Genomic DNA, 24,087 nt, shown 5'->3' with positions numbered 1-24,087 from the left:
TCTCTTTTCAATCATTGACCTCTTCTTCTCCCCAAAGCAAAAATAGGAGATGAGATATAATCAGCAGAGAGGAATCCTTAAGACCCTCCCAGTAATGGGATCATGAAATGATAGAAATTGATAGAAATTCAAGTAGAGTCTCTAAAATCTCAGCTACTTTGATTAGTGTTTCACTGAAGCTCCAGAAAACGACAAGTATTTTCTATTCTAGTCACCCACTATTTCTTTGCAGTGGATCAAAATAACCCATGTCTAACAATAGGAACCAAACAACCACCATATCTGCAATGGTCCCATCTATCATTCAGACATTTTTGGTGTAATAAAGTCAAAAGTGAATTTTCTCCTTTTATTTTTAAGTTTTGCATCTGACAAAATGTCATTAGAGCACAGTGACTTATGGAAAATTGGAATAGATTGAGAGCCTCTGATAAAAGACAATCTTTATATATCACTGGAGGATTCTCTGGAATTGAGGGGGAAGAGGAGGAATCATTTCAATAATGTGTTCTCTGCTGTCTTATCAATCATCTGCAAAAAATTCTAATTAACTATCCAAAGATACATTATAAACATACATTGTAAGGACACAAATATGATCCTGGAAGACATTTTAGAAACTTAAAAACATAAATTCCACTTGTTTGGGAGTGTCGAGGGCAAGGGGAGCTGAGAAACATAAATTGTGTGGGCATAGTATGATTACATCCTAGTATTAGTCAAAGAGATATATTCTGAAAACCTGCCCCTAGGTCACGTGTGTCAGCTTTTAGACTCTATCTGCTTATATTAGTGTGTGTGTGGAGGGGGGGAATGTCTGAAAAAGTAGGAAGTAGACATCATCAAAAGTGAAACTTTTGCAGGTTAAACAGAAAGGGCAAGATCTGCCAAATATCTCTTTCCTCAAGGAATGGCAGTTATTGCTAAGATTAAACATGGTAATTTTAGAATTATTCAAGGATTCACTTTAATCTTGGTGTTTTTGTGTTGCTCAATGAGCTGTATTGTTAATATTGTCACTGTACCACTGTGACAACTATTGTATTCTAGTATCCCCCCCAAATCCTGACTTCCCGCACAGGAGATTTCATAGCAAAAATAGCCATCTCTAAATATTAATTTTCCATGTGAAAAACATTATAACTTTCTGTTTTTTCATTCCCTAGTCCTTCATATACCCATTTATTTGTTAATCCATTCATTGAACAAATGATTGAACAAATTATTGAACAAATCCTCACCAAGGAGGTCTTTCTAGGCATTGTACTAAGGATACTGAAGTAAATCCAACAAATAAAAACCCTTACCTCCCTGGAATACCTTCTAGTAATCCTGGAAAAGAAAAATCAATCTGGAAAAATGAGCACTGAGCAAGATACAGATCTAAAAGATGTAGTGTTTATGTATTTTTTATACACCCATATGTATTTTATATATAGATGGGTGCTAAAGAGAAAAAATAGATGTGTTCAGGGCAGAGTGGGACAGTGTTGAATTACAGAGTGACTTAGGAGAGATTTTCTAGATACAACTTTTGAGACCTTCTGAAACAAGACTTGAAGGAAATGAGGAAGCACACCATGCTAATACCTAGAGTTTCCTAGGCAGGGAAAACAGCAAGTGCAAAGGCTCTGAGACAAAAGCGTGCCTGGCATATTTGTAAAACAGCAAGGAAGCCATTGATGTTGGAGTGAAAAAGGGAGAGACAGTAGGAGATGAGGTCTGAGAGACAATGTGGAACCAGATCATGTAGAGAACTGGTGCCACTGAAGACTTGGTTCTTACTCAGATGGGAAGGCTTTGGAGGTTTTGGATTAAGGAGTGGCATGATTGATCTGACTTATACTTTTATGAGGATCTGGCTGCTATGTTGAGAGTGGACAGTAGAAGAGGACACCTGGAGTGGGCAGGCAAGGTATAAGTGGGGAAATGACTTAGGAGCACGCTGCAGTAATTCTAGTAAGAGGGCAGGATAAGGTTCTATGCCTAAGTGGAGAGGCTGGCCTTGACTAAGAATACTGGCCACTTATCCACAGTAATCAGAGAGTTAAGTATAGGCACAGATGTGAGTGTATGCAGAAATTCTCATTTGATTATCTACTAAACATCAGGCATATCAGAATGTGTGAATTTGGGCACCAAGTGGTTGTCTGAGTGACTTTAATAAGGCTTATGATTCCACCAGGAAAGTTCACCAAAGCAAAAAAGGAGTGGATATGATTATAAAGATGATCTCCTTGGCAAGGAAACAGGAGAAGATATCATGGGAGAGAAAACCCAGGGACACTAAGAGAGGGGATTTTAGGTCCTGGTGGGGTTGCAGAATTGTAGGATTTGAGATATTAAAGGGAATGAGCAGGAAAGATAAGCAGTCATGACCAGAGAAAGGAATATTTGAAGTGGAGATTTTTTTTTAGGTGCTGCAGTTACAGTTAACAAGGTCAGAGGTAAGACTGTGTTAAGTGAGTGGGTTAGGAAGGATGGCTAATGAAATCTTGGAAGAGAGAAAGTCCAGGAACTGAGGATAGGATATTGGAAGGATCATCATATTGGATATGCAAACATAAAACAATTAAGTAGGAGAGGTATTAGAGAGTGATCCTGAATCAGGCACAAAAAATTCCAGCTAATGGCGGGAGGAAACAACTGGAGAATGGTAGAAGCAGCACTGGCAGGGATGGAGGGTGGTATAGCCTGATGATTTGGAAATGGAAGCTGGAATTTTATAGATGAAGGAGAGAGAATGTTTTAGGTGCAGTAATGAAGAGCAAGGAGGACACCTAACATACTTTCAGCCTCCTTGGTTATAGGGATCTATGAGAAAAAAGCTACATCTTGGAAGGGCTTTAGTGGAATCAGTGTTATGGAGGGGAACCAGATTTCAACTAGTGCAGAAAGTGGAAGGGAAGTTTCCAAAGGAAGTTGAGAATTAGTGGGCTTACTGGTGATTTGACTTTATGTCCCAGAGGGCTCAGGGAAAGGGTTTCAAGAGGTATGGGGCCAGAGTCAGGACAAGTAGTGAACAAAATCCTATGGGTGTTAGAGAAGAAAGGACAAGAGATGACAGTGACTGACATGCAGGGGCCTGGTGATAGCTATCCTGCTGCTCTCACAGACTGTGGTGACACTGTAAGTGTTTGGGGCAAGTAGAGTGTTGACTGCAAGATTCAAGAATGGCAAAGCAGACCTTTCGAAGAACATGAAGAGTTCTGAGGTTCCCACTTTGGCTGTTGGTGAGGAGACAGTTGTCTTTCACAAGAGTTGTATGACTCAAGACACGCAGATACTCTCTTGACTTGAGCCAAACAGTGGTCTTCAGTGAGGGGGTCTTACACTGAATGGGCTGGCTTCCTCTGAGTTCTGTCATTATAGAATCCAGTGAGTGGTTCATCTTAAATCAGAAGAACCGCCTTAAATTCCTTTACCAGCAGAACACTGCATTCACTGTTTGGCACATCACATATAAATTTAACTTTGGAATTCATTGTTGAACTTTAATGACCTCCTTTTGTGATTTTTTTCCCCCACCAACCTACTTAACCCCTCCCCATTTTTATCTCCTGGCCTGTTCCATTTCTTGATACAGTGAGTGAATGAGTAACTGTCAACGTGACTGTGTTCTCCCCTTTTCTTTAGAAGTACTACATTTTCTCATTCTGTGCATTCTCTAAAATACTGGTTACCCCACAGTTTTGCTCATCTTCAATGTCACGTGCTCTGAACTGAGTGAAGGTATGTGTTTTGCAAGTTCTAGTGACCTTTTCCTTTGTCCTGACTTTCTGTCTTTGCAGAACTTTAGCAGAATCATAAATGACTCTCAACTTTTCCTCTTACCATCTAAGACACTTCTAAAATCAACATTTTGGGGGAAGGGAAGTCATAACATTTTTGGAGGCACTATAGCTAGCCGGTCACTCAATGGGACTAAAATGCAATTTATAGTTAAATCTAATGCTTTAGGCCCAATAGCTCTGAAAATTAAGCCATTTTCTGTTTGTGGCTTTAGGAGCAGGCATTCAGTTCTCTGAAAAAAAACAAAAAATATATATACTATATATACAAAAATTAAAAGTATACATAGGGATTACAAGTAGAATGGGGTCACAGTTACTGACACAGACCATTAGTATCAGTGGGGTTATTGCGAATTATAAAATTATTTTTTCTTTTCTTTTCCTACAATGTAGAGATACTGCAAAAATCCTAAAATGTAATATTTTTATACTTTTTAGGGGAAGCAAATGCTGGGAGACAGTGAAGAACACATGATTTAGATGAATGAACTTTTCTTAACAGTTAAAATTATTCATTATTCATTCACACCTGTACCACTGGTTATTTCTCTATCCCCACTGCAAGATAAGATTCAATCTTCTTGTTATACTCCTCAGTCTTCCTTAATATGGTTCCCAGCAGCTGCAGTATCTGAGGCAATGTGATAGAGTTAAGAGCATGGGATTTGGCATCCAAAGAGCTGATACTTGAATTCTGGCTTTGTTACTTACCAGCTTTCCAATGTTGAGGGAGTTACCTGAGTGTTATTATTCTCTGTTCTCTCAACCCAGGGTTGCTGTGTGAACTTCTCTACTGTATTTGAAAGTGTTCAGCACACTGTTATAAACTGTCTGTGGCCTCCTCCATTGTTGACTCCTTTTATCTGCTTTCCACTTGCCCAGTGAGTGTGTGCCGCGTTAGATGGGAAGGGGAGGTGTTAGGAGTCTCTCGTTTAGATAAGGAGGATCTGAAGGAAATATGCGAATGATAAGTATGAAAACAACTAAGTATTTATGGAAAAGAAAGGAAAGATGACATAACCGGAATCTGAGTATTAGCTGATCGTGTAAAGTTTTCATAAACCAAACTTCTAGCAATGTCCGTCATATGTAGAACCACCAAGGGGCAAAAACCTGCCAAATAACATTGGCTGTCTTTTCTAGAATCTGTCAGTTTAATAAAATAAAATGTTATTCTTTTTGTATAACTATATATACGTAATTTTTATGGATAATTTTATTTCTTAATCTGTCTCCTATATGCATATAAGATAGCAGAGAACTAAGAAGAACTAATGCATATAAGATAGCATAGAACTAAGAAGGGTGTTTAAGAACTAGGAAGACAGAAACCGATTAGTGAGCAATAAGAACTCAGTACTACAGTATTAAAGGGGATCAACATTTTGATGATGATGATGATAATATTTTTTAAATTTCAAGCTTTTATTTAAATTCAGTTAGTTAACATATATGGTAAAACTGGTTCCGGTGTAGAATTTAGTGATTCGTCACTTACATACAACACCCAGTACTCATCACAAGTCCCCTCCTTAATGCCCACCCCCCATTTCGCGCATCCCCCCCCAACTCCTTCCATCAACCCTCTGTTTATTCTTTATAGTTAATAGTCTCTTATGGTTTGACTCCCCTCTCTCTTTTTTTCCCCCTTTCCCTTCCCCATGCTCATCTGTTTTGTTAATATTATTGTTTTAGAGAACGAGAACTAAAGGGGCAGGTGATTTGAAATGAACATTTTCCTGTTTGGTATTTTTTGTTTGTTTTCGCTGCATATTATTAGTCTTCAATCATGCTTCATTGAATTAAAAAACGAACCTAGGGGCACCTAGGTGGCTCAGTGGGTTAAAGCCTCTGCCTTCGGCTCAGGTGATGATCCCAGGGTCCTGGGATTGAGCGCCTCATAGGACTCTCTGCTCAGCGGGGAACCTGCCTCCCCTCTCTCTGTGCCTGCCTCTCTGCCTGCTTGTGATCTCTGCCTGTCAAATAAATAAATAAAATCTTAAAAAAAAAAAAAGAAAACCCGAACCTAGTATTTGCCATCCTTAAGTGATGAAGTTTGTATAGTGAAACTCTAAACAGAAGAGATGGTTGAAACAGATAAGTTTCCAAGCTCAGTTTCTTGATTGATATTGTCTTTTCAAAACAATTGGGTATTCCATGTCATTAACATAGCAGGGAGAAAAAGAGAATATATTCTGCCTGACTGTGTCTCTTTGGTCATCTTTTCACACTCCGTTAGAAGCTTTATCCAACTTTTGTATTCAGACTATTGTATTTTTCTGGTGCTAGAAGAAACTTCAATGAGGACATGATGAATGTCCATATTAAATTGGATCCCCTTCCTCTTTTTAATTAAGTTCATTTAAATTTAATTTTGTAATTTTACTTCAGTAAACCATCTGACTCCAGATGTTGGATGCACTTTTTCTTATTTCTGTTTCCACATAATTGTACCTGTAAAAGATTTATAGCTACAGGAGACATTTTGGAACCTTTAAGAGCATTTTCGACATATGTTTCATGGATGACTGCTAACATGAGCAATTAACATCCTAAAATGTTGTTCTGCTCCCCAGAATATTTTAGTGGGTTAAGTTACTTTTATTAGCTTGAACTTTAAACAAATAATCATCTTAAAGGAAACATTATCATCAAAATAACTCAGCTGAAACGGAAGGCCAAAACTCAAAGGAAATTGGTAAGAGAGAGAAGAAAAGACCCTTGGGCTGAAAAAGCCTTTAACAAAGACATATAAATGAAAGGTGAGGATTGGCCTTTTGCTAAAATAAGTGCTCTAAGTGGAGTTCCTGTTACTTCTGATTGACTCTGAGCCACTATGATGTGTGTGTTGTACTGCACATTATAGAATTATGGGTCGCACCTCTTATACTTGGGAACATTTAACTCGGGGTTTCAGTGATAGAACTCTCAGATTAAAGTGAACCACCCAAGCAGTGCCTACTTTGCAGGAGACTCGAAGATGGATGTTCTTATAAGTATGTTTTTGTATTTAAAAATTATAGAGCTGCCTTAGGGCCTAGAACTTGAACTTACTGCATTGGTAAGTAATCTTTACCATCACTTTCTCTTAGGCATTCTTAAAACAACAGGAAATATTACTCAAAATTAGCCTTTCTTGTTATAAGAATTATTTGAATGATTATAGTCATTCTAAATCTCCTTCCTTGCTTTCTTAGTCAAAGCACATCTAATAACATATTTGCTAGCTCACCTGGGACTTTTTCTAATGAAATTTGTACTCTTCATCAAACATATACTATAATTAAACCCTTGGATGACATACTAAAGAAAAAAGTACAAATCCACAAGATAAAGAAATCATTTTTTCCCCTAAAGTGAGAAATTACATTTCATGTTTTTGATATTCTATAGTGTGTCTTGATGTATATGAAATATTCATCAATGCAGTAATTTAATTAGAGCATGGATTTTTCCCCAGCTTAAAGGATCCAGCACCAACCTCTAATTCTGTTCTTTCACAGTCTTGCTTTGCTAGGAACAACTATTTGAGTGTGCATAGGGGGTGGAAGTTGTCTAAAAATGACTGGTGTTTGACATTATTGTTTGCAAGTGCTTTTATTGCTTTGAGTACTAAATAATACTAAAATCATTTAAAAATAACATCAACCATTGGGACCAGGCAAAACTTGTCTGTAATTGACAGGCAAGGAACTCACAGTCTCCACTTGTTTCTAATATAACAGAACAAGCTCATAGAATATTCTGCTATTCATAGAATTTTGCAGCTTTACTAAATTTTAAGCAGAAAATCAGTGAAAGCCTAGGGAGGGAAACAACATCTGAAGCAGCTAACGGCACACAGCATAGAGAGTATTATTAAATTGTGATGTTACTCAATGTTATTTGTTTAGAAAATAACTACTATCTAGGAAAGTGCATTTAAAACATTCCATGTCTAGAGAGAAGAATGCTATTTGCCAAAACCTCTAATTCCTGCTCGGAATTAAAAACAGATGTGTACCATGGAAATATAATGAGAAGAAATTAGAACGTATATGGAGCTTTAAAATATTGCGTATATTCTAAGTAATAGAGAAAAAGGAAATTTGTGTTGAAAATTTTAAAAAGCATTGTGCTTTCAATTGCTTCTATAGATCATTTATGATAAAATAAAACAAATTTCAGTGGAATAAAATTTTTATCTACCATAAGTCTGGATTAAATTAGAGTCTATCAGTTTTATAATTAGTTGGAAAATATGTTCAGAGTAAATGTCTGAGCCACTAGCTCTGTCTTCACTTTATTTATTTTTAAATTTATATATTCATCCATTAAGTCACTGACCATGTACTGAATACTTCTTGGGGTAAAGCAAGTAGTAGAGCTTAAGAAACCTGAAATGAAAATCAGAGATGGATCCTACTGACAAGGAGCTCTTATTTGAATGGGAGAGAAGGGAGACTATAAACCATGATATAAGAAATGAATAAATGTCAGAAGAGGTCAGGATGAAGTCTCCCTTTATGTTTACTTGGACAAATTTTCTAAGTAAAAAGATTACTGTAAGGGGCGCCTGGGTGGCTCAGTGGGTTAAAGGCTCTGCCTTCAGCTCAGGTCATGATCCCAGGGTCCTGGATCCTAGCCCCGCATAGGGCTCTCTGCTTGTCAGGGAAGCTGCTTCCTCCGCGCTCTCTGCCTGCCTGTCTTCCTACTTGTGATCTCTCTCTGTCAAATAAATAAATAAAATCTTAAAAAAAAAAAAAAAAAGATTACTGTAAGCTAACTTATTATATATAGGCACCAGTTTCTAAAAACACTTTGTATATAAGAGATGCCCCACAACAAGACGGGTCAATGTTAAACATTCTCATACCTTGGAAAATTGGTAATTATGCTATATGATGCAGGAAGAGCAAATCTGAATAAGATGTATGAATTCTATCTTTAACCTCCATGTTGACTTACAAGGCTATAGGGCTAATGGAGGCTAATTAACACTAATTCCTTATTCTGTGGTTTAGCTCTTTTACCCTTTGGAATGATACTGGTGTGGTGTGATTTGATATCCCTTACTTTCTCCCTGAATGCAACAGGAATTTGTTTCTCTGGACTTGCATAGTAATAGGACATTTCTTCCACTTTCAAGTTTTCACAGGATGCAAGGACGTTTCGGGGGCTTCTCTTCAATGAAAAATCTAAATTCTCCCTTCTAATTTCCCAGCCCCATAAACACCTGTTCTAATTACTTTTAATCATTTTCTGCTGGAGATTTTTTTGTGTATATGGCTATTGGCAGGTGTTCCATAATAATTGGGGGAAAGAACCTATAAGAAACTTGCATTTATGTTATTATATACTAATAAATGCTGCTTTGTCTACTTGTCTTATCCCTTGAAAGCTTTTCTGCATTTTTTTTGCTATGTTCCCCAATTCCATAAATATATACATAATGGTCTAGCACCTGAGATAGCTTAGTGCAAGAATTTTAATTTTTCTTTTTCTGTTTTATTTGGTATCTTTGTTTAATGTTTGGCCATTTTGTCACAAGAACCTGCAGAGCTCTGATGCAGAAGAAAACACACAGTGGATTCAGTTTTGATAGTCAGTATCCTGCGTGGATATATCTGGATTAATTGAACCAACTCCATTCTGATCCTATCATGAGGGGCAGATGAGGATGTGGTCTTTAGAGAAAAAAGGTGAGGCCTCAGGATCATTGTTGGTAAAATCTTTCTTCCCAAAGGTTTCTAGTTAAAAGGTATGAGAATACAGAAGGAAATAGTTAAAAAGATAGATTTTAGTCTTTTATTAACACTTTTTAACATATAAAAGCACATCCCTGATGTGTACTTCCTATAGGGTATAGAAACTCAAATACTGTCTTTCACACACATATATAATACCAAATCGTTTTTCCCCCAAGTGAAGCCTAACACTAGCAAGGACTAGCTTCAGATTTGTTTAAGATCCTAAGGGCTGCTGTGACTCTTATTCTTATTACTACTGTGGTAACAAATTGTACAAATTACATAGTTTTTCTCTGCCAGATTCAAGTCATAAATCCGAAGAGAGTATTTTCAGTTAAAAAGACATAAAGATCATTTTACGATAGGGTTTAAATGGTAGAAATCACATTCTTCTCTATACAGGTTAAAATGTAGTAAAAAGAAATTAATAAGTCAGGTACCAAATGCAATTTCAAATGCCAGTGGGGTGTAGTAAAACATATTTGCATTTTCTTTTGTGATCTTATTGAAGTAAGATCCATATTCAATGATAGCATCATTTCCTTTCATTTGAAGACATGATAGTGAAATACTTTAATTGGGAGAAACAAGGCATTGGTAGAGATCAGTATTGCCCCAGGTATGTGGGACACATACTCAGTATGTATGGGACACAACTCAGTTGTTGTCGACCACTGTAATGAACCACTTCTCCCATAAGTTTGAGAAACACTGAACACATACATGCTGTGTCAATGAGTCTGGGAGATGCTGCGTGCTCCTGTAAAATCGTGGGCCCTAACAGCAGTGTAGATGCTCTGAGAAACATTGAAGCTTAACAGTTGTTAAACCTACCATTTCCCAGACTTACTGAATCCCTCTTTTTTTCTATCACCTTTTATAATATCCCATGGAAAAACATGTGGAAAACATTGGTCTCAGTGATATTATCCTTTACATACCATAAATAGGTTCATTTTTAAAAGAGGACAATATACACAGGAGAAAGGGTGTTGAATGTGATATTAGGAAACCTATGTTAAATTATTGTCTGCTCTTTGCAAAACATATGGGCATATATATGGGCATATAAATGGGCAAAAATATAAATATATCATTTAAGCCTGCTGGAAAATGAGAATATTGATATCATCTCTAACCCCGAGGGGACTGTTGGATACAAATTCTAAAAGAGGCGGTGGTCTCTTAAATTGTATTATTATTATTAATAATTATATAATATATAATATATTCAGTAATAATAATCATAATATCTCTAGGAGCTGTGTCTCAGAAGTAGTGAAAAACTCTTAAACTTATCATACTGGAGCCCTTTCTGATTTACTAAACTTTCTTCCCAACCCTTTTTGAGGAGACTAAGAGAAATAGTATATTCTTCCTGGGGAAAAAGAAAAATGGAATGGGATATATAAAGTAGGATAATTAAATTAAATTGTTTTCAGAAAAATTACTTTGAATTTTCATTAGTTGCCCAGGGAAGGTCCAAGATTCAGATGTTTTATCAGGTTACATAAAAGGCTTACCTTAAAAAATATAGAAAAAGAAGCTGAGCATTATTAATAATAATAATAATAATAAATAGATGAATTTAGGTGTAAAATGGCCCATCTACCTGCTATATTACAATAGAGTCACAGTACCGATAAATCAAGCACTGAGAACTTAGTACATATTATATACTGTACAATATAATATGTCCAGGACTATGAGAGATAAAATGAATAGCATATGGGTGCATGTTAATAAAAAAAAAAAGTCTTCCAACCTCACTGTGAAGCTAATATGAACACATGGTATAAAGAGAAATCAATCAATACAGGCTTTGCAGGAGATCAAAGTATTTCCAGTTACAACTGCACACTTCATTTACAAGAGCAAAAGGGTTTTAAGAACAGGCAGGTAGAAAAGTCTTCAAGTCCACACTTGGGCTCGAACTGGTCCTTAAAAGTGGATAAGATGCATCCCATGATTTTCATTTTCCAAACACTTAGTGTTTATGTACATTGTCTATTGTAAGTACTCAGATACTCAACACAGATGTGTTATATAGTTGCATGAATAGACAAGAGAGTGGGAGGGAGGGAGGGAAGAAAAAGTGGAGGGAAGAAGGGAGGGAGAAAAGGAGGGAGGAAGAAAGGGAAGGAGGGAAGGGACAAAGGAAGACCATTTCTGATAAAATAGAGTGTTCCCACCCTGAAAGATCCAGAGCAAGTACTAGCATTTGTGAGGGCATGGGTGAGCCCAGGGTTTCCTGTAAGCCCACCTCACAGAAGCAGGAAAGCTAGAGGTAGCAGTGGTAAGGATATAATGCTGACAGTACCAAAGTTATCATTAGAAGGTGTGAGCTGTTCAGTTCCTGGCTCTGCTGTTCTCTGCCTGTGTGACTGCCTCTTAAGTTTGCTGAGTCCTCTTATACAATAATGCAATTTTTTTGTTTAGGGCTCTTGTAAGTATTAAGTAAAGATAAGTGAAGTTTATTAGTAAAATGTGAGATAGCTGTGAAATAGTGTTGTTATATATGGAAGCAGCATGAAATTCCAAGAGGTCATAAAATAGCACACCTAGCCAGTCCTTCAAAAATCTAGTGCAAATTTCTGAGGCTTGTACTTGACCTAGATTTGTAGTATTTGTGAGTATAGTCTACTGTTACATGATGCACATCTCTGGTAAGGCAAGAGAACACTAACAAAGTTGTATGTTGACCATAAGCACTTGGCTCTACAGGAAGCACCTGCCTGGAAAGGAATACGGTAGGGCAGATGGTACCCTTCTGAACCAACTTTTGTCATATTGTATGGCCAAGGCCAATATGCTCTGTCCTGTCAAAGTCCATCAGTAACTAAAATGGTTCAAGGGTGTTTTTAAGAGGATTTTTCTTAAAAAAAAAAAAAGTGTCTATTCTTGTCCCTGGGAGTTTTAAAGCTCTCAGATTTTTGTGACCACACCAGTTGACCTTCCCAGTGATTGGAAGGTTCTGGTCTTGCCTAGTGGTAATTGAGCGGGCATCCATGGAAAGTTTTCTCGCTTTTTTGCACCTTTAAATGATATAACACAGCCAAAGTATCTTTCATGTTGGTTTGGAGTCCATCATTATAAAGAGGCCCATACAGCTATATCTGCAAGTGAGAGGCTCCTGTGGTGAGCTTTCCAACCTGATTTAGAAACCGTTCCCATAAGTAGCCTGAGGTGTCGGACTTTGATAGAGTGAGGGAGAGTAAGAAAAGAGCAGTGTGCCAGCTACTTTTTAGTTTTAGCATTAAATTTTTATTCTTCCTTTCCTACTTTACCACATTCTCCAAAAAGTCTCCTTCGTAGACCAAACCATTTTGTCTGCTAAAGAGAATTCTTTTTTTCTAGCATAGAAACCTACAACAAAAGAGGGGAACATTCCCATTTTGCCTGGGGGCCCATTTTTACTTGCACAATTACTGGAAACCATCACTTTCTTGGTATGTCTCTCTCTTTCTCTTTTTTTTGCTTATTGTCTGTGATCATCCAGGAAGTATTTTTCTTTCTTTGGCATTTCATCAGGCTAAGGGCCGGTTTGGGAAAAGCAAGTTAATTGTGCCTCCTCCAATATAAAATATGTATGGTTTTTAATGAGGCAGCTGGAAGGGCAGAAACAATGGCACAGAGACGGGCAAATATGAGCTGGGTCTCCCTTGTAGCAGGTTAAACCCATGTGTCTTTGCCTGGAAGTGCTAAGGCAGAGCAGAGAGACAGGAAGAAGACATGTAAAATGCTGGGAAAGAAGGAACATATATTTCCTCTGAGGGTTATAATGTACTCCCCTGCCGCTGTTCCCACCCCAGTTCCCCACAGGCCCAAGGTAATGTCACAAAGTCCTGATGAACATTGGTAAGATAAGGAAGACAGCTACATACTTTCTGAAACTTATGTACACATTCTATTGGCTGTCTGTAAAAAGGGAAAATTTTTGAGATAGAAAGAAATGCATGAGACTATCCTATCAACTGCTACCACTGTTCTTCACTCTTTCTCATCCTGCCATGTTAGCAATGTAGCCTCCTGGATGGGTTGGGGGAGGGGGCTAGCAGAAGCAAGCACTCTTGCCTGGGAAGCACATGTCAGACCAGACAAAGCTCTGCTGGTCAGGACCCCTAGCCACTGGGTCCTGTCATGAAGCCAATCACTCAGGCCAGTCCTCTGGATCACAGATGGTGCTTATTTCTACAACTATTAAAAAACCGGTACCTCTAGATGGATTAGACTCTGTTTGGGTCTTAAAATGCGATGTTTCCTCATCTTGGTTGAACCAAATATTAACTCTCTCTTTTTTTTTTTTCTCTTGAAGAACACAATGAAACTTGTTGGGTTCATGTTGTGAACACCTGGCACTAGTAACTTTCTAGACTGAAAAGGTGCCTGTGGCTATGAGGTTTGGGCATCAGTTTTTTTTTTTTTTTTTTTTTTTTTTAAAGATGTTTTATTTGTTTACTTGACAGATCACTAGTAGGCAGAGAGGCAGGCAGAGAGAGAGGGGGAAGCAGGCTCCCCGCTGAGCAGAGAGCCCGATGCGGGACTCGGTCCTAGGACCCTGGGATCACGACCTGAGCTGAAGGCAGAGGCTTTAACCTACTGAGCCACCCAGGCGCCCCTGGGCATCACTTTTTCCACTACCTCATGCTAGGCTTTTTTTTTTAAAGGATGGTTGGCTGTTTACATGTAAGGCAACTTGTACTGTGAGTCTTAATCCTCCTCTTTATTTTTATTTTGTTTCATTTCATTTTATTTTATTTATTTTCAGTGTTCCAAAATTCATTGTTGGTGCACCACACCCAGTTCTCCATGCACTATGTGCTCACCTTAATACCCACCACCAAGCTCCCCCAACCCCTCTTTAAAAACTGATTTCTGAGGTTTTTGCCATATGGTTGGGTATTCATATTATATTAAATTTAGTTTAATAAAAATAATAAACTAAAATCTTATATTTTAGAATCCATCTAACATTTCAAAGCACAATTTTGACCTAACCCGAGTTGAAACATGGTCCCTCTCCCTTTCTAACATTGCAAAGAGCCTAAATTGTTGCAAATCTAAATCTCTATCCCTTGCTCTTCATCCTTATTATAAGCTCAGTTCTCTCTCCTACTCCTCTTCCCATTGTTCAGCAAACATATCCTCCCACAATGATCCCAGATTATCCACTAACCACATCTTCCTAGTTGGATGGATGGAGCTAGGGACAGCAGGGACAGTTTTGTCATTGCCCTTAAAGGTCCAGCATGTGAATGTGAGTGAATCATGCTGACCCCAATTCCAAAGGCACCTACAAAAGTACTTACTGCATGATGTTTTCAATGTCCCTTGTTGGTTCACATGCACAAAAGGAATGGGGGGGAGAGAAAAAGAAAAAAAAAAGAAATGAACAGTTTAGATTTCAGATACAGTAACAGCTGAAAATGCCTCTGACACCAAAACATCTTATGTGACGAAAAGATATATTAGTGTTTTTACTGAAACAAGGATAATAATTCTAAGTAAGCCTCTTATTTATTTCATAAATATCCTGTGTATGCACAAGATTTTGCATTCATTGAGACAACCTTGAAATGTGTTAAAAATCATAATGCCTCCTTTTCATTCTTTTAAATATCTGCCCAGCCACCAGCAATGATACATGGCTCCACGGGGGTGATGTTCCAGTGCATCGAGCAATGCATGAGACCACTGAATCCTAAAAGATGTTTCTTTTGTAAGAGGAGAACGGTGTGTTCATGAAAATCATTAATGAATCCAAAAGAGCTAAGAGCAGGTTCTGATTTGTTAGTGCCCTCATTGAAAACAAATGGCAGAATAGCCAATGTCCCCTCTACAAAATTATATAGATTTGATTTTTACATCCTCTATATTTACAATATAAAGATAAGAAGAGAGGGTTAAGGTATTACCCTGAATAAATACGGCTTATAAATATGAATCAATAGGAACAAATACAAAGCAGTTTGTGTTTAGGCCAATAAATTTTAGAAGGTGGGAAAATTTTTCTTATTAAAAGTTGACAGTTTTCTGATTCCTTCCCCCCTTTCTTTATATATACATATGTAATAAAATACATAAAAATAAAATACATATATGTGTAATGTAACACAGTGAGTTAGTAAGTAATCAGCCAAAAAAAAATAAAAGGTGAAGTGACTAGGCTTTGTTTGAGAGGCAGCATAATAGGCAAATGTGCTGAAAAGATCATGTGACCACACTTGAGCTTAAAAAAGCAGCTCTAAAACAAACCACTCCAGATTATGAGCTGGTCTGGGCATCTCTTGGGAGAACTACTGTGTTTTCCAAGTTAGAACAATTCAGCTTAGAAAAACTAAAAATCTGAATGATCAAATGAAAGTGCTTTTTGCTTTGGTGAAAAGTGTGAATTTTTAAGATGTGAAAAATTATTTTTAAAACCATAAAATAAACTGGGCCATCAGTCATTGTCAAAAACCTAATGAGCTATTTTTAAAGATTCGGTAAAGTGATTCACTTATTACTTGTGAATGGATCTTTCGAGTGTTTGTAAGGTACTCAAAAGAATTAATTTGTTCCACAAAGATTTTCTGAGCTTTTATACCGGACAGTGCATTTCGTACTGAGATTGCAGTGCTAAGTGACTATTTATAAGCTGTTAATAAACTATAATCTATAATCACCAATTGTGATAAATGCTGTTGGTGCTTCAGTATTTTAGATATTAGCACTTCTCGTGTAATTATACTCTAAGTCTTTTATAATCTTTTGCTGAACTCTTTTTGTGGACAGTGCAAATGTAAGTTTGCATCAGGCACTTGAGTTACTTGCATTAGTAAAATACTAATAAAAGTTTTACATTTCTTGATTCTTAGGCATATACCCAAATATCTTATCATTATAAAAGGTACCTTCTAAACCACAGCTTGTCATGCAAAATAACAGTAATAAAAGCAACAATGGAGACTTCAGTGGCTTTCCATTAACCAGTTAACTTCTCCAGCTAATAAATAATGGTTTTGCCTCGAAACACTAGGGTTTAGATTTTAATAAAAATTGGCTGCATTTAATGTATCTTTTTCTTTATTTTTCAAAGCCTTTTTGTGTCGAACATTGCAATTCAGTGTTTCATGGATCACACATTCTGGGACTGAGTTTTCATTAAGGTTATTCATTAATTAGGAAAGAACTCACTGAAGTTGTGGAGTATCGGGAGATGCCTGATTCACACAGGAACACCATCTCAAGCTTGGAATCCTTGGATAACTCTTAGTCTCTTTGCAAAGCATAATGGGATAAACGTAAAATATGGCTTAGATGTCAAAATCAATTCAATTATAAGGCGTGGAAAAGATTGAGAAAGAAAACCTCCATCCTTTGAGAGTTGCATTCTGTCCACAGATTCCTTATGCTTTTGAAAATACAAGCTATGAGATAGGATTCAGTAATAACATCAACATTCTGAATGTTAGGATTTTTAGCAAGGACATAAGTTTTCATTATCTCAATAAACTCCGGTGTCCCAACAAAGTCAGCTAAAATCATAAATGATGGTGTAGAGTTTGCGCAATAAAAGTGAGAAAGCCAAGTATGAAACAATGATGACAGTCTGGGTATGGAGAGATGAGGCCTCAGTTTTCGTGGTGGCACTGATAATAGAAAATGAGAATTGATGTGTGATAAAATTGGGCAAGTAACTAGGTTCAGGAGCTGAAGGAGAAGGGGAAAAATACCGCAACTGTAGTTTCAAGTCTGGCAATGAATATTGAAAAGATTGACAAAAATAAGGAAGTTTAGAGGAAGCAGTTTGGGAATAAGTGTTTACTCTTGTTGAAATGGGTGCATTCTAGATCATTCACATTGAAATACTTAACAGGCTGACAGTGAAGCGGAACTGAGGCAGAGGGAACAGGGTTCTGATCATAAAGGAATAAACTGAGTCAAAGCAGATCTATTTTCCTTCTTCCATCTTCTCTTCTTCTGTCTCTTTTCTTGCTACATGCCACCCTGATCGTGTTTGGCTGTTTTCCTTATTTTATTGCCTCCATGAGCTGTGATGATTAAATATAACTTTGTTTTCCTCAGCTTTCAAGAAGATTCACTAAATGCAGGTGCTAAACTATTGGACTAAAGCTACTTCATGAGTTGAGTCTGTGTTTGGTCCACTTTATATCCTACACAGCACATAAATAGTGTCTGGAATATAGAATCCATTCTACAAATAGATCATGTGTGGTCCCACGTGGCATAACTCCCTCTGAATCTTATGTGAGGGTTCATTGACTAACCCAGAATCAATCCAAGGGCAAAACCTGGTACACAAGAGGAATATGTGTGTTTATATCAGTGTGCTCTTTGTAAGAAATATGCCAGATGGGAAGAAAAAGGGGCCTTCCTTTGACCTTTAAGAGGGACTGAACACAGCTGGTTATCAGAAACACATATACACATACACACACACACAGAAAGAGACAGAGACCACAGTTCTTTAACAGCTTTATCTTGATCCTAAAGGGAAATAAAAAATGTTAAAAAAAAAAAAATCACTGGATTGTAAATTAGTGGAGAATGGCCAGATTTTAAACTAAACCATGTTGGAAAGAAGTCCAGTTTTCAGTCCCTTTTTATACTTGGCCTTATACTTCAGAGACTTTGTGGTTTGCATTAGGTGGTGGGGAAGCTGGGGTTTTCTTGGAAAGTCATACTTGAAAAGACCATTTTTCCTAAACAAAGAAGGAAATATTCTAAACTGTGAGGTTGTTCCTGGTTTGTGAACCATCAGTCCATATCTTTGATCCATAACCCTTCAGATTCTTTACAACATAGATTATGGTCTCCTTCCTGTCTGTCTCCACCTTCCACAATAAAATGTGGCTTCATGGAATGGTAGAAATGGTTTTCCATATATGCCTTGTGTCCTGTAATATATGTGCTCAGAGACCCTGATGAGGAACAATGAACTGTTTACGGCAAATCTAAGGCTGCATGGTTCCCTACATGGTTGGGCCAGATTAATTTCTTTGTGAACACTTTAACTAATGGAGGTGCTGAACCTCCTGTCTCCTAGACCCGCAGGATGCTATGGCTCAGTTTGATCTCCTCTGGTCTGGCTCTTGAGAGAGGCAAGATTCATATAGGGTGCGTTCTAGGTAGAAGCACTACTGACTAGATAATTTAATCCTTTTGTCTTACTTTTATTAAGGATTGAGAAAGTGTTCTTTTTATTTTAATAGTTTTCACTGACTTCGGTATACATTTTATTTATTTATTTGTTTGTTTATTTATTTTACTTCTGTATACATTTTAAAGAAGAATCATACTTTGGGTCACTAAGACCCTATCTTTAAGTCATTTATTGTGTTTTTATTTCCTTAAAAATAAAACAATTATATGGAAAAGAAAACCACTCACCAAATATTCCTCATATTCCTAGGATTCTTTCAGTTTAGTAGGAATGATATGATTAGTTTGGCCCAATGGCTATTAAGGTAAGTGGTATGAGTCACTTTCAGGCTGAGGCAGTAAGAAACCAATGCTCAGTGAAGCATTAGCTCATCCCCTAAGGAGGCTAAGTGTTCCAGCATTTTGATCTCAAAGTGATCTAAAGAGGAGAGCTCCCTACCTTATTAGATATGCAGTATAAACAAAAATTTGAATTTCTGTGTTAAGGTGCTGAGATTTGGAGGTTGTGTGTTAACACATCATTGTTAGCCTGACCCGACTAATACAAATAGTATTTGTGATGCTTTAATAGACTCTAAATGATTAATATATATTTTAAATATTTTTCTAAAGCAGAAATTCAGTTTTTTTAAATCCTATGATGTAGAAAAATACTGCAGAAAGATGATTGCTGGGAACCAACATTAGAAGTGATCATTCAGTTGTCTGTCCCTCACTGACACCTAAAATATTTCTTTCCTCATCCTGCAAGAGGAGTTTCCAGTGTTTTATCCAGGCAAATACCTCATTAGCCAATTGTTGTCTCGTGGCCATTCCTAATCATGACACATGCCATTCAGATTACTGTAAGAAATAACCTTGATATAGGCTGGGAAGGGCCACAGTGATCTTGAGGGCAGGGGTCATGTCTTATGTTTTATTACCTCCACCACAAATATGATCCGTGATGTTAGTGAACAATATTAAATATTTACTGTTGAACGAATCAATGTGTCAAAAATTATTAGTTATTTACAAGCACATCAGGAAAGTTTTTGAATAATCAGTTACAGTCTAACTGAAAATAAATTGTATAAATTTCCCTCTGCACATTTGCCTACGTATTATTAATTCTGTTCTTTCATCCCAAATCATCCCCCACCTACAACAATCTGAAATTAGTAAAGTAACTAAGGAGTGTCTAGTTTGAGAGGAAAAAGAAGTGATCTCCCACTCTGGATACTAACCTTGCTGGCTGGCTCTTAGTCACTTTCATTTCCTCCAACTAAAGGAGAACCTCCTTCAAGAGACCTGTATAGCATTGACTTGTCTGAGTCATAGCCCAGTGAAGATGATTCAGCTAATGTAATATAATTATTAATTTTTTTTTTCCTAGAGGTGAGACAAAATAAAAAGCCTGGGTTTGTTTTTTCTTCCAGACAACATACTGCATTGCCCCTCTCCCTACTTTTTGCTTTGAAAGCACCAAAATTAATAGCCTAACAACCTCTTTGATTCATGAATCTACTATAGAAGTTTTCTTTCTCATTCTGTGCCCTTGCTATGACTTAAGCGTCTAATAAAATCTGGGCTAAGTTAGGGGATGGGCTTATAAAAGCTGTCTCATTCTTGGGACTTCTGATTTATAACTACTACCAAATTTGGATAGTGTGAATGAATTGTTTGACTTAACATGTCCTAAAGTAAATTTCTAATCTCCTGCCCCCAATTTTTTCAGCTTGGAGTCTTTCCCATCTCAGTTGCTCAGACCAAAGTACCTTGGAGTTACCCTGAACTCCTCTCATCCTTCACATCTCACATAGAATCTTTCAGAAAATTCCTATTGACTATAGAGACAATTCAAAATATATCCTTAATCCTACCACTTCTCTCCAGCTCCATTGCCACCACTTTGATGCAAGCTGCCATCATCTCTTAACTGCAAAAGACTCCTAAATTGTCTCTCAGCTTCCTCTCTTGATTCCCTAGAAGCTATCTCAACATAGCAGCCAGAGTGATCTTTTAAAATATAGATAAGACCCTGTCACTCTTCTACTCAAAATCCCATAATGGATTTTCATCTCACACACTGTAAAAGCCAAAATCCTTTTAACAGGTCATTATGTCCTGGGAGATTTGACTCTTACGTCTCCCCTCTCCTCTCATAAAACCTCCCGCCATTCTCTGCTGTAGCCACATTGGTCCCCTTGCCATTCCTGAGACCTTCTTGAAATGCTCCTGCCCCAAGACCTTTGCACTTGCTGTTCTTCTCCCAGGTATGCTTTTTTCATAGATGGCTAACTCCTCTACCTCTTTTAAGCCTGCTCATCTGTTTCCTTAATGAGGTCTACCATGATCATCTGTCCTTGCCCTCACCCTGGGTATCCCTAATTCTGCTTATCCGCATAATTTTCTCCTTCATTTCATTTATTTTTTGCTTTCCCCCTCTAGAATGTAAATTCTGTATGGGAGAGGATTTCTGTTGATGTAGCCCGCTATTATGTCCAAATGCCTAGAACGGTGTCTGTAACACAGATGTGCATAATATTTAGTGGGTGCATTTGATGTGGTGCTACCCCCCCCCAGCAATACCTTGCAGTGGGTAAGTAGCTGGAGTGGGGGAGGTGACATTTAAGGAAAGAGTGGAAGGGGTAAGAATAAAAACATTTGAGTCTACCATTTTTTATTAAGTTTTTCCATTTTTAAAATTAACATATCATGTATTATTTGTTTCAGGGATACAGGTCTGTGGTTTATCAGCCTTACACAATTCACAGCGCTCACCATAGCACATACCCTCCCCAATGTCCATAACCCAGCCATCCCATCCCTCTACCCTCTCCCCTCCAGCAACCCTCAGTTTCTTTCCTGAGATTAAGAGTCTCTTAATGGCTTACCAGAGAGGGAGACAAAGCATAAGAGTCTTCCAAATGAAACAGAGAAACTAAAAAGTCATGTGAGAACTAGAGCTTTTGTGAATTTTTAATTTGTGATTCCTATGCAGTAAAAGAAGGGGATCACCTTGTATTCTTTGCATCTTATAATTAGACCACTGTGCCAATTAATTTGAGCACATACTCTGGAAGTTATTTCATTAGCAATGTTTTATTTTTGTAATCAAATAATAGCTATGTACCGAGAAGTGAGTAGTTTGTGTACATTTTAAATAATGTTTGTGAGTCAGCTCACTTCTATTTAAAAACCTATATAAACTGAACACTTACAATCTCTGTATTTATACAGATCAATTCTCTAGAAGTCTTTAATTATATGCTACTGAAGAAGATTCTGTTTCTGTTTATATGGTTACTAGAAACAACTGAAACAATTTGGTCTGAGCTGGGCCAATGCTGTAATTTTGAATGTACTTTCTTCTCTGAATGTGTGAACTCTCCTTTACAGAGAAAATTTATCATGTGACCTAAGTGATGATATGATCTGTACAATATCCTCTTGGCCATGGTGTATCTTTTCATTACAGCCTTTTCCATGTAGGATTTTTCATTCACTTTGCAAAGGCAGAGCTAGAAGTAGACAGCATGTTATTGACTAAGTGCCGATGCTGTTCTCATGACTGAACACTTTGATACCTAATTTCTGCCCTTTGGGTTTAGAGGCCAAATTAAGCAGACAATAAAAATCAGATAAAAAGTAACTGTGAGGTCTCAAAAAGAAAGAATCTTTCTTTCACTTAAATCTTTCACTTAAATCTTTGAAAATCCTTCACCAAGATACTACTAAGATTTTTTTTTTTTCAAAAGGTCACAATTACCAAGAGAAATTTGAATACAAGGAGGATGGTAGTTTCATTTCAAAAAGCATTCCAGGCACTAAGGAAAAAAAGGAAAAAAATACAATATCTCAGGAATGGTCTCAAGTGACAGGAAGTGTCATCCTCCAGCATTTATTGAGCACATACTTTGTGATGAGTCTGGAGATGTACAGAAAAGCAAGTTGCTCACATATAAGTTGAACTTGGGAAAACAAAAGGAGGGTTTGACACCCTTCTGTGGACACCATCACGGGGGTGATGAATACCCTTGAACAGTTGTGAATGTGTTAGAGATTAGATGCAGACTGCAGTTTCAGAAATAGAGGAAGAAACGTGTCTAAGACTTACAAGGGAGAGAGAAATATGGGTAGAATGAAGAAACGGAAAAGAGAACCTGCGATGCCCTCCCATGAGTAAGGGCACAAGGAGGCAAGAGATTATCCTCATCATCAATAAAGTCAAAGAAAAAAACATGAAAGTGGGGGGTTGCCATAAATTTGGAATAGGGGCTTTATAACGAACTTGGCTGTGACTATATTTCACTTGTTATTGGCAAGAAATCTGTGATGGAAACCTATAATCAGTAAGAAATGTTGAGCTGAGGATTGCGTTGGGAGAGTTACATACAAACAAGTATTGAGTGGCATGTGGGAATTATTGGCTTGAAAAGAACAGAGCATTGAAAAAAGAGCACAAGACCACAATTAAACATTGGAAGAGAACTACCATTTATGCATGAAGGAGATGGGAAGACCACTTTTTAAGAAAGGCTTTGGCAGACCTCAATTGAGAAAGGAAAGCAACTGTACAATGTTCCTGAAGATAAAGTAAAAAAGATGGTGGTGAATGAAGTCTAATATACATGAGAGGCTGAGCTCAAGAACAGAAATAGACAAAGAGATCAGGTCTTTGGTGATCTCTGAGGACTTTTTGTTGATCAAAATGAAATGCAACAAGGTTGTCTGACATAAAAGAAGTTAGTGGTAACGACATGGAGATAATTTAAAGTATATGCATTCAGACTGTTGAGCACATGACAGGGAAAAAAGAAAGAGGAAGGAGAATCATGATAAATTTATGGAACCTGCAGGAGAACCTACTGCTGGGTCTCACATTTATTCTTTTCTTGACCTTCAGGAAACCAAACACTACAACTAAGCTCATCTATATGTCATCACCTTGTATGCAACTTGCTCCTTCTTTTGCCTTTGAAATGCCACCATCCCTCTGATGCTCTGCTTCACACTTTACATGGCAGCCCTGTGAAGTTAATCATAGCGTCGTGTTAGCTTTTAGACATTCACGTTATATAATACTATTTTGTATCTCATTATGAGTCTCATTTGGTCTTTCTTAGGTATATATATGAACTATGTCATCTATGTAGATCACATGCTTTCCAATCTCTCTCCTGGGTAACCATTCCTAATCCCATAATATGTTCCTTACCTGTGATTGACATTTAATGGAAAAATAATCACCTGAAAAGTGAAAGTCAGGTTAAACAGAGAAGGGAAATACAGAGCAAATAATGTTGGAAAGAAACTAAAGTGGACCTAAGTCAGAAGCAACAAAAATTGTAATGCAGATGGAGGGGATGGGAACAAGATGTAGTGAGAAATGATCAATGCAAAGACAAAAATGGAAT

General features: G+C 37.3%; 1 long non-coding RNA gene across 1 annotated transcript in view; it reads left to right on the top strand.

Annotated features, from left to right (window-relative positions):
• The window catches only part of LOC116867149, a 219,963-nt gene extending 211,549 nt beyond the window's left edge, over positions 1–8,414 (top strand). Inside the window, exon 3 of the long non-coding RNA XR_004382560.1 lies at positions 8,404–8,414. This is a non-coding gene — a long non-coding RNA (uncharacterized LOC116867149). The remainder of the gene's footprint in view (positions 1–8,403) is intronic.
• Positions 8,415–24,087: the final 15,673 nt, after the last annotated feature.

The sequence above is a fragment of the Lontra canadensis genome, unplaced genomic scaffold (assembly GCF_010015895.1).
Source record: "Lontra canadensis isolate GAN:19392208 unplaced genomic scaffold, GSC_riverotter_1.0 scaffold12, whole genome shotgun sequence".
Taxonomy (NCBI): domain Eukaryota; kingdom Metazoa; phylum Chordata; class Mammalia; order Carnivora; family Mustelidae; genus Lontra; species Lontra canadensis.
Note: the sequence above shows the minus strand (reverse complement) of the source record. Positions and strands in the feature narration are given on the sequence as shown.